General features: G+C 50.5%; 1 non-coding gene across 1 annotated transcript; it reads left to right on the top strand.

The window, feature by feature from the left end:
• The first annotated feature begins 3,751 nt into the window (after positions 1-3,751).
• TRNAA-GGC (transfer RNA alanine (anticodon GGC)) lies at positions 3,752-3,823 on the top strand. Its single transcript has one exon. It is a non-coding gene; the product is annotated as a tRNA-Ala (tRNA).
• Positions 3,824-10,668: the final 6,845 nt, after the last annotated feature.

Genomic DNA, 10,668 nt, shown 5'->3' with positions numbered 1-10,668 from the left:
TGGGGAAAACCAAGCGAGCTCCCAGCGACTGCTGCTGTGACTCAAGGGAGGAGGGCCTCAAGTACACTGCAGATTGCGTTGTCCTGGGATGTGAGAGGAAGGGCCCCTCCAGATGAGCAAGTACAGTGGCCATAAAGCTTCATCCCTCCTGCCCCAGCATCAGGGCATCCCTGCAGAGCTGACTAAACCTGCCACCTTTCAGACAGTGAGGTCTGATGGCTTTTGTGCTAGTCACGCATAAACTTCCTTTTCTCAAAGACTAAAACTAGGGATGTACGAAAGTCACTTACCTTTTCAATGGGGTGATTCACGGCGGGGGGGAGGCGCTCCCCCCGAAATCCTAATCTGGCTGGCTCTGCTCCATGGAGATTCTGCGGAGCCACCGGCCGGGGCCGCCCGCAGCTGGACATCCAGCCTCTGGGCAGCCTTCCGGGGAAAAAAAAAAAGCGTATGCAAATGGCGGTGGCTACAGCGGCCGCCATTTGCGTTCCATTTTTTCCTGCTGTTTTAGCCTACGTAAATATTTACGTAAGCTATTATGGCGAAAAAAAGGGGAATGCAAATACTGCCCACTACGCTATTTGCGTTTCCCTTTTTTTCGCCGTAATAGCTTACGTAAATATTTACGTTGGCTAAAATGGCGAAAAAAAGGGAACGCAAATGGTGGCTGCCGTAGCCGCCACCATTTGCGTACGTGGTTTTTCATAGCAAAGGCAGCTATGCAAATGGTGTGATGGCTGCCATTTGCGTGGCTGCCTTCGCCATGATAGGCTATGTAAATACTTACGTAGCCTATCACAGCAACCTGGCCGGACGCACATAGCGGCCGCTACAGCGGCCGCCATTTGAGTCCGCAGCAGCTGGCCGAGAGACCAGCTGCCGCCGCTGCCGCCACCTCTGGAGCTGCAGCCAGAACATCCGCCCCAGGTAAGCTTCATCCCGGGGGGGATTCCGTGGGGGGGAGGCTGTCACGGGCCATTCCGTCACTGAAATCCGTGGCGGAATTCTCCACCATCCCTAACTAAAACAAAAGGTAAAAACTGTCAAGCCACACAGGGAATAAGAGGTCCTAATCAGAAGGTGTTTAAAGCGCCCCTTAGGAGGTCACTATCCCTAATCTCTGGAGGCGTTTTGTTTGAAGGGCAAATAGCACTTGCCTTTTGCCTGTCCCGAATCTGCCGCTATGCATCTCCACGGGATGACCTGAGGCTCCTCCTCAAGGGAAGAAACAAAGTGAAAGATCACTCTGGCTGCAGTACACATTACTTGTGGAAAAGTCTCACTGAACTAGGGATGAACGGATACCCTTGCCTGGGGTCTGTGGGGGGGTCCACAGGCAGCGGGAGGTGATCCAGTCCTCCCCCCGGAATCCTCCCCAGTCGGCTCTGCTCCGTGGGGAGTCAGCAGAGCTGCTGGCCGGCTCCGGCTGCTGCCGGTCTGTGGATGCAAGTGGTGTCCGGCATAGCGGATGCCATTTGCATCCCTGCCTTTGGCCATGATAGGCTACGTAAATCTTTATGTAGCCTATCACAGCAAAGAGCAGGGACGCAAATGGCGTAGCGAATGCTATTTGCATCCCTGCTCTTTGCTGTGATAGGCTACGTAAAGATTTACATTGCCTATCACAGCCAAAGGCAGGGGAGCAAATGGCGTCTGCTACGCCTGATGCCATTTGCGTCCGCAGACAGGCGGCAACGTACGGGATGGATGGGATGGACGGCAGTGGACGGACGGCGCCAGGTAGGGTCACTCCCGACTGGGCTTCGTGGGGTGGCAGAGGGGAGCAGTCCGTTCCGCCACGAACTCCGGGGGGCTGGATTCTCATTGGAGTCCGTGGCGGAATTCTCCACCATCCCTACACTGAACTCAGCTAATTTATTGCACTGCTCCACTTTCACTGCTCCATATAATTGTATAAACCTCCCCTTTATTTGCCTTTCTTCAACATTAAATAGCCCAAACACTGAAGCATTTCCTTATAGAGGAGTGATTGCACCCCACTCGCCGTCACCCCACTGTGACTGGAGACTGCGGGGTTAAACGTCTGGCCCTACTGGCAGCTAGATGGCGCTTTCCAAGGCTCAGTTCCCCCCTCCCAACTCCTCCTCTCCCCCTCCCTAACCATAAGGAAAAGGTCACATTTCCCAGACAGGCTGTCTGGGCTTAAGAATCACCTGAAGCAACCTGAAGCGATTTGGACCAATCTGACCCGCTTCAGACTGATGTGGACTGATGTGCTTTGGATCAGGACCAGTTTGGTCCACATCACCCTGCTTCGGTTCAGAATTCAGATCCAGATCCGAAGCAATGCACAGCCCTACTTAATACAAGCCTGCCTCTCCCCTCTGAGCTCGGTAGCCTTGCTGTCACTCGGAGGCCTTAGGGCTCGCGCTCTTGGTAGACCAACAGGGACTCCAGTGTGAATGCACCAGCCTTTGGAACCAGAAGGGAGATGGTCACCTTTCCTTGCACAGACTGCTCATTGCTTTTTCTCTGTCCACCTACTTTTCTGCTCTTACATGCCCACTGTTGGGAGCTTGCTTGCCATGAATTTTGATGACTGAGAGGGAAGGGCAGGAAGAACTGCATGTGAAATAGTGGTATTTCACATACCGTCTGATATTACTGCCCCAAAGTGGAACCTTTGGCTTCTGCAGAAGTTTAGTAGCTTCAGTACAGCAAAGGATCCAATCAGCCTCCGCAAACTTCTTTCTCCCCCTCCACTTTTTGTTGTTGTTGTTCAGTCGTTCAGTCGTGTCCGACTCTTCGTGACCCCATGGACCATAGCACGCCAGGCCCTCCTGTCCTGCGCACTCTCCCGGAGTGTGCTCAGGTTCATATTCATTGCATCGGTGATGCTATCTAGCCATCTCATCCTCTGCTGTCCCCTTCTCCTTTTGCCTTCAGTCTTTCCCAGCATCAGGGTCTTTTCCAGAGAGTTTTCTCTTCACATTAGGTGGCCAAAATATTTCAGCTTCAGCTTCAGTATCTGTCCTTCCAATGAGCACTCAGGGTTGATTTCCTTTAGGATTGACTGATTTGACCTCCTTGCAGTCCAGGGGACTCATAAGAGTCTTCTCCAGCACCACAGTTCGAAAACATCAATTCTTCGGCGCTCAGCCTTCCTTATAGTCCAGCTCTCACAGCCATACATTGACGATTTATACATTTATACATTTATACATTGACCCCCTCCACTTTAATTTCTCCTAAATAGCTGTAGGACTCAAATTATTCCAAGCGGAGGGTTAGGGCTATGCAGCGTCATGACTGAGGAACTGCGGAGGCTTTTAAATAGGTTCTACAGTTTATAAAAAACTAGAAAACCCCTCAGCCACCTCACCTCCTAAAGTTAATGTAAGTGCATGCAATCCTCACAAACCCTCCATATAGCCTCCTAAATTCCTCTGAAGTATTCCCTCCCTGAAAGGAGCCACTTGGCTTAGGGAATTCTCTCTACCCCCCGTCCCCGCATTTCCAATCACCATTCTTCTTCTCTTCTTCCCTCCCCTACCCTGTTCTTCCTTTCTCTTCTTTATTCCACCCAGAGCATATCTTGGGGAATTCTTAAAGAGAATTCTCTTCTGTGGGCAAGAGACGTTCTGAACTGTATTTGACTTTATACAAACAGACAAGAGGGTTGGTTTTCCTCCTTCTCGCTCAAGCCTTTGAGAAAAGTGGGATCACATGGTTGCAGAGAAACAAAACTGGGCCTGTTTTGTTTGTCAGCTGCCATTATCCAGTGAGAAGAAGGGCTGCAGCTCAGTGGCAGAGCACCTGCTTGGCATGCAGAAGGTCCCGGGTTCAATCCCCGGCAGCTCCAGGCAGGGCTAGGGAAGAATCCTGCCTGAAGCCCTGGAGAGCCGCTGCTGCCAGTCAGTGTCAACAGTACTGGGCTGGATGGACCCAGGCTCTGGCTCAGCACAAGGAAGCTTCCTGTGTTCCTCTGAACAGAAAGCTTTAATAAAACTAGGAGTTTTTGGTTTGTTTTTTAAGTGGAGGGGAGATAAATATTGCTACTTTATGCAATCCTATGTATGCCTACTGAGAAGTCCCATTATGTTTAATGAGGCTTGCCCTCAGGAAAGTGTGCATAGGATTCCAGCACAAGTTACTTTTGCAGGGAGGTTTGCAGCCTGATCTTCTGCATGTTTAGTTAGAAATCCGTCCTGAGTTGTGAGTAGGGATGGGGGAGAATTTCTCCCCGAAACTTCGGGGGGCCGAGTGCCAACGTGTTCGGCCCCCTAAAGTAGTTTCGGGGAGAAATTCTCCGCACCCCCCTGCCCCCCGCACCCCCCCTGGGACGGGACTTACCTTTCCCGAATGTCCCTCCCGGCGGTGGGTCCCGGCGGCAGTTCATCAGGTCTTGGACAGGGGCAGAGGCGGCAGCCGGTCTTTCAACCAGCTGCCGCCGCCGCCATTCCAAGAAAAGTAAAAAAAAAAAAAAACGCCCCCGTGATAGGCTACATGACGATTAACGTAGCCTATCATGGCTAGATTTGCAAAGTCAGCCGTGATAGGCTACGTAAATCGTCACATAGCCTATCACGGGTGACTTAAAAAAAAAGAAAAAAAAGCGCGTACGGATAATGGCGGCCCCCATAGGGAGCCTCCATTCCCGTTCCTTATTTGGTCGCTGTAGTCTACGTAAAGATTACGTAGACTACGGCGAAAATAAGGGCAACGCTATTTGCGTTGCCCTTATTTTCGCCGTAGTCTACGTATATCTTTACGTAGACTACAGCGACCAAATAAGGAACGCGAATGGCGGCTCCCTATGGGGGCCGCCATTTGCCTACGCGCTTTTTTTTTTTTTAAAGTCACCCGTGATAGGCTACATGACAATTAACGTAGCCTATCACGGCTGACTTTGCAGATCTAGCCGTGATAGGCTACGTTAATCGTCACGTAGCCTATCACGGGGGCGTTTTTTTTTTAAACTTTTTATTTCGCGGCCGGGCGAGGCGAGGCGCCTCCTCCCCAGCCTGAATTTTGGCCGGGCGAGGCGGGAAGCCTCCCCCCCGGCCTGAATTTCGGCCGGGCGAGGCGGGAAGCCTCCCCCCCCCGGCCTGAACTTCGGGGGGAGCAGCGAAGCGCCTCCCCCCCACTGCGAAGCAAGCTGCGAGACCAGGTAAGTGGCTTTCGTGCACTCCTAGTTGTAAGCGTGGTACTGCAGGCTTAATGCAGTGCCTACTCAATTCTGTCTAATGAATTGACTACTCTTTCAGCTCAGCCTATGCATGTTTTGTCATTTGTGTTTTGTTCATTTTGCATGAACTCTAGCGTCATTGGTGCGGGAAAGGCACTTAGTACATGCTCAGAGTTTCTCCATAACTTAGCCCTAGTTTTGAGAACAGACACATTGGCTGAATCCTGGTGAAGTTTTGGCACAAATGAAGTTATGGAGATACCATGAGAGCTTGTGCATAGAGAGGAGTTGCACAAAACAAGACATCTGTTTTGATGAAGAGTTCCTGGAGGATGGTAGGATGTGGAGGGATGGTTGCGTGGAGGGGAATAGAATTCGTAGGGGGAGAATGTAAGTGCTCAGTGGTGAAAGAAAAAACATTCTGCACATGCCCAGAGACACTCTCTATTTAAGAACATAAGAAGAGCCGTGCTGCATCAGACCGAGGTCCATCTAGTCCAGCATTCTGTTCACACAGTGGCCAACCAGCTGCCCATGGGAAACCCCCAAGCAGGACATGAGTGCAATCGTACCTTCCCACCCATGTTCCCCTGCTGCTAATCTTGGTGAAATGTAAATAAATTCTAGTAATTCTAAATTTGCAGGCATGTATATTCTTCAGAGACTTTGTGGGTTTCTTGACTGGGGGACACCTCTAATGATCTGTGCATTTTCATACAAATTTACCCAAAAAGAATTGGGGGCAGGGGGAAGGGAAGGGAAAGCAAATTGGGGGACTCCTTCCCCCAAACTGGAGAACTCCCCTTCCACATGAACTGCTGCACTTAGCCTTCTGAAACCTTGCTGGTTTCTTACTTAGGCACGCCTCTAGGCTGTCTGTAATTTTCACAATGGTCCACAAGGAAAATATGGAGATGAGTATCTCCTCTTTTGGAGACCTCAAAATGTCACGGCTACTCTTTTGAAAAAACCCTGTGGCTATCATTCTGAAATTTGGCAGACACAATCTCCTCTGATGGGGCAATGAATCCTGAAATGTTTATCCAATTCTTCCAAGGAATACAAATGTTATTGGCAGTTCCCTTTAAAAATAATCCAAATATAAACCATGCTATGATTTTTCTGACACTGGGCAGGTGAAATCCCCTTCTAGAGGTCTACTATGCCTGAAACTATCATCCAGTTCTGACCAAGAGAAAAAAGTTACAGTTTTTTCCTAATGGTAAGCAGAAAGACTAGGAACTTCCCTAGTTTTCTGCAGGAAGCAGAAAGACTAGGGATGTACGAAAGTTACTTACCGTTTCACGGATCTGCTTCACGGTGGGGGGGAGGCACTCCATCCTTCCCCCCGGAATCTTCGATGGGGGGGAGGTGCTCCGTCCCTCCCCCCGGAGTCCTGCCCGGCCGGCTCCGCTCCGTGGGGATTCCACGGAACTGCCAGCCAGCTCTGCCAGCAGCCGGACATCCAGCCGCTGGGTAGCTGGGATGCAAGTGGCAGCTGCCGTAGCCGCCGCCATTTGCGTCCCTGTATTCAACCGTGATAGGCTACGTAAAGACTTACGTAGCCTATCACATCTGGGTTAAAAAAACAACAACACGCGTACACAAATGGTGGCGGCTACGGCAGCCGCCATTTGCGTTCCTTATTTTTGGCCGTCTTAGTCTACGTAAATATTTACGTAGACTATTACGGCAAAAATAAAGGGGAATGCAAATAGCGTAGTGGGTGCTATTTGTGTTTCTTTTTGATTCACTGTTTTAGCCTACGTAAATATTTTTTAAAACAGTGAATCCTTTTTGATTCACTGTTTTAGCCTACGTAAATATTTACGTAGGCTAAAATGGCGAATCAAAAAGGAACGCAAATAGCGCCCACTATGCTATTTGTGTTCCCCTTTATTTTCGCCGTAATGGTCTACATAAATATTTACGTAGACTAAGACGGCCAAAAATAAGGAACTCAAATGGCGGGCGCTGTAGCCGCCGCCATTTGCGTACACGGTTGTTGTTGGTGTTTTTTAAACCCAGACGTGATAGGCTACATAAGTCTTTACATAGCCTATCACGTCTATATATATAAAAAAAGATGAGACTGCAAATGGCGGCAGCAGCCGGTCGGAAGACCAGCTGCCGCCGCTGGAGTCGCCGCTGGAGCCGCCGCCGGCCGGAACATCTGCCCCAGGTAAGTCTTGTCCTGGGGGGGGATCTGCAGGGGGGCGGCAGGCCATTCCGCCACAGATTTGGGGGGGGCAAATGCCAGTGCATTCGGCCTCACTGAAATCCGTAGCGGAATTCTCCACCATCCCTAAGAAAGACTCTTCCCCCCCCCAAAAAAAAAACCTTGACTCAGGTTTAGCGCTGAGCTGGAGTGCATCGACTACAAATTGGCCCAAGCGGAAGTGGGATGTTTTCCAATATGCTGGATCTGGGTCTGAGTTGAAGTGGGGTGGGGTTTCAGTGCACACATCTTATGTATGTATGTATGTATGCAATATCGACACACATATATACACACACAAGCACACTCACACACAATAGATAGATCCATATTAGAGGTACCCTTACCCTCAGACATGTATATGCAAATTTGTGTTATGGGCCTGTGTCCTGGATCTTTTAAGAACCTGGCAATGCCCCTGCCAGCCTTGAATAGCTAACAGTAGTGGGGTGATCACCTCTTTCCTCAAATCTCTATAAAAAGTGCAAAATATGAATACATTTGCTGCTGTTTCAATACTGTGATCTCCACACGGGTATACATAGTTTTGCAAAGGGATTCTTTTAAATCGGCCCTCAAGGGCAGGACCACAAAATTGGTGGCACCACTAAGACAGTTGCTTGTTATCTCCTTTGCTGGGGCTGGGCCTGGGCCGTGATGCACACAAGCACCCCTCCGTTTTCTTCAAACTGCGGGATTCCACATGGCCCAAAATTCATTCATTCATTCATAGGGATGTACGAAAGTCACTTACCTTTTCGCAGCTTGGCTTCGCGGTGGGGGGGAGGCACTTCGCTTCTCCCCCCGAAGTTCAGGCCGGGGGGGGAGGTGCCCTGCCTTGCCCGGCCGAAATTCAGGCCGGGGAGAAGCGCCCCGTCTCCCCGGCCGCGAAACAAAAAGTAAAAAAAAAAAAAGACCCCGTGATAGGCTACATGACAATTTACGTAGCCTATCACGGCTAGATTTCCAAAGTCAGCCGTGATAGGCTATGTAAATCGTCACGTAGCCTATCACCGGTGACTTTGGAAAAAAAAAAAAGAGCGTACGCAAATAGCGTGCCCTTATTTTCGCCGTAGTCTACGTAAATCTTTACATAGACTAGACGTGCCAAAATAAGGAACGCAAATGGCGGTGCCCCATGGGTGCCGCCATTTGCATATGCACTTTTTTTTTTTTCAAAGTCACCCATGATAGCCTACGTGACGATTTACGTAGCCTATCACGGCTGACTTTGGAAATCTAGCTATGATAGGCTACGTAAATCGTTACGTAGCCTATCTAGGGTTGGCGGAGAATTTCTCCCCGAAACTTCGGGGGGCCGAGCGCCAACGTGTTCGGCCCCCCGAACAAGTTTTGGGGAGAAATCCCCCCGCACCCCGCACCCCCCCCGGGACGGGACTTACTTTCGCCGAATGTCCCTCCCGGCGGTGGGTCCGGCCGGCGGTTCGGCAGGTGTTTGAGCGGGGCGGGAGTGGCAGCCGGTCTTTCGACCGGCTGCCGCCGCCGCCATTGCAATAAAAGAGAAAAAAAAAACGCCCCCTGATAGGCTACGTGACGATTAACGTTGTCTATTACGGCTAGATTTGCAAAGTCAGCCGTGATAGGCTACGTCAATCGTCACGTAGCCTATCACGGGTGACTTAAAAAAAAAAAAAAAAAGTGTGTACGGATAATGGCGGCCCCCATAGGGAGCCGCCATTCCCGTTCCTTATTTGGTCGCTGTAGTCTACGTAAATGTTTACGTAGACTACGGCGAAAATAAGGGCAACGCTATTTGCGTTGCCCTTATTTTCGCCGTAGTCTACGTAAACATTTACGTAGACTACAGTGACTAAATAAGGAACGGGAATGGAGGCTCCCTATGGGGGCCGCCATTAGCATACGCGCTTTTTTTTTTTTTTAAAGTCAGCCGTGATAGGCTACGTGACGATTGACGTAGCCTATCATGGCTGACTTTGCAGATCTAGCCGTGATAGGCTACGTGAATCGTCACGTAGCCTATCAGGGGGCTTTTTTTTTTTTTTAACTTTTGCGTTCGCGGCCGGGCGAGGCGGGAAGCCTCCTCCCCAGCCTGAATTTCGGCCGGGCGAGGCGGGAAGCCTCCCCCCCCCGGCCTGAACTTCGCAGGGGGAGCAGCGAAGCGCCTCCCCCCCACCGCGAACATCCTTCGAGGACAGGTAAGGGACTTTCGTCCACCCCTAAGCCTATCATGGATGTGTTGTTGTTTTTTTACTTTAGTGTTTTTTTTTTGCAATGGCGGCGGCAGCTGGTCAGGAGACCGGCCGCCGCCCCCGCCCACAACGAAACGCTGCCGAACCGCCACCGGGACCCGCGGCCGAGAGGGACATTCGCCAAAGGTAAGTCCCATCCCGGGGGGGGCGGGGGCCGGCGGAGAATTTCCCAACCAACTTTGGGGGGCTGAATGCGTCGGCGCTCGGCCTCCCGAAGATTCAGGGAGAAATTCTCCGCCATCCCTATTCATTCATTCATTCATTCATTCATAGCATTTATATCCCATGCTTCAGTCCAAAGACTCCCAGAGTGGCTTACAAAAATCAGCAATCTGATAGTCCCTGCCCTCAGGCTCACAATATAAAAAGACAGGAGACACAAGGAAAGGGATTGGGAGGGAGGGAGGGAGGGAGGGAGGGAGGAAAGCGTGATGGTGGTGCTCAATTCAGTTGCCCAGGTGGTGGAACTCAGGTTTGCACTGCATGTATTGTCTTTGCGGACTGGCTGGTTCTTTGCTGTTCATTTTAGCGTGTGGGAGTTAACTCTGGCTGCAGCAGCCCATAGATGTTACAGTTTAAAATCTTAATCTGGGTTATCTGGTAATCCAAAGGATCCCAGTTATGGACCCGTGGAGGTCACCATGGCCATCTTCAGAATCACTTTGGCCATCTTCAGAATCCTGGGTGCATACCTGTTGCACAACGAACTCTTTCAGAGGATGCAGCCCCACATAGGCCCCACTTAGCACACCTCCACATGATATCCAGGAAACAGGAATCTCTAAAGACCAATATGGCTTAGGACACAGGTGTCTGAAGGACATCTGTTCCCATACCAACTTGCCCGTGAATTGGGGTCACCTTTAGAGGCTGTCTTCTAGGTGCAGGTGGTGACCAAAGAGAGAAGAGAGCGCTAGGGAGTCGTATCATCATTCTGTATTCCAGCAGTGCACACAAATCCAGGTTGACAACATAGAGAGCATTAAGAGGGACCCTTATTCTTCCTTGAGGACAAGTGAACTTTGAGTTTCTCCACAGCAACTTTCCATTGCTGTTCTGCTTCCACTAGG

Source organism: Heloderma suspectum, chromosome 2, assembly GCF_057233095.1.
Source record: "Heloderma suspectum isolate Gila_16-S chromosome 2, 16-S_ref, whole genome shotgun sequence".
Classification (NCBI taxonomy): Eukaryota; Metazoa; Chordata; class Lepidosauria; order Squamata; family Helodermatidae; genus Heloderma; species Heloderma suspectum.
The sequence above is the reverse complement of the archived record's forward strand: the minus strand, read 5'-3'. Positions and strand labels throughout refer to the sequence as shown.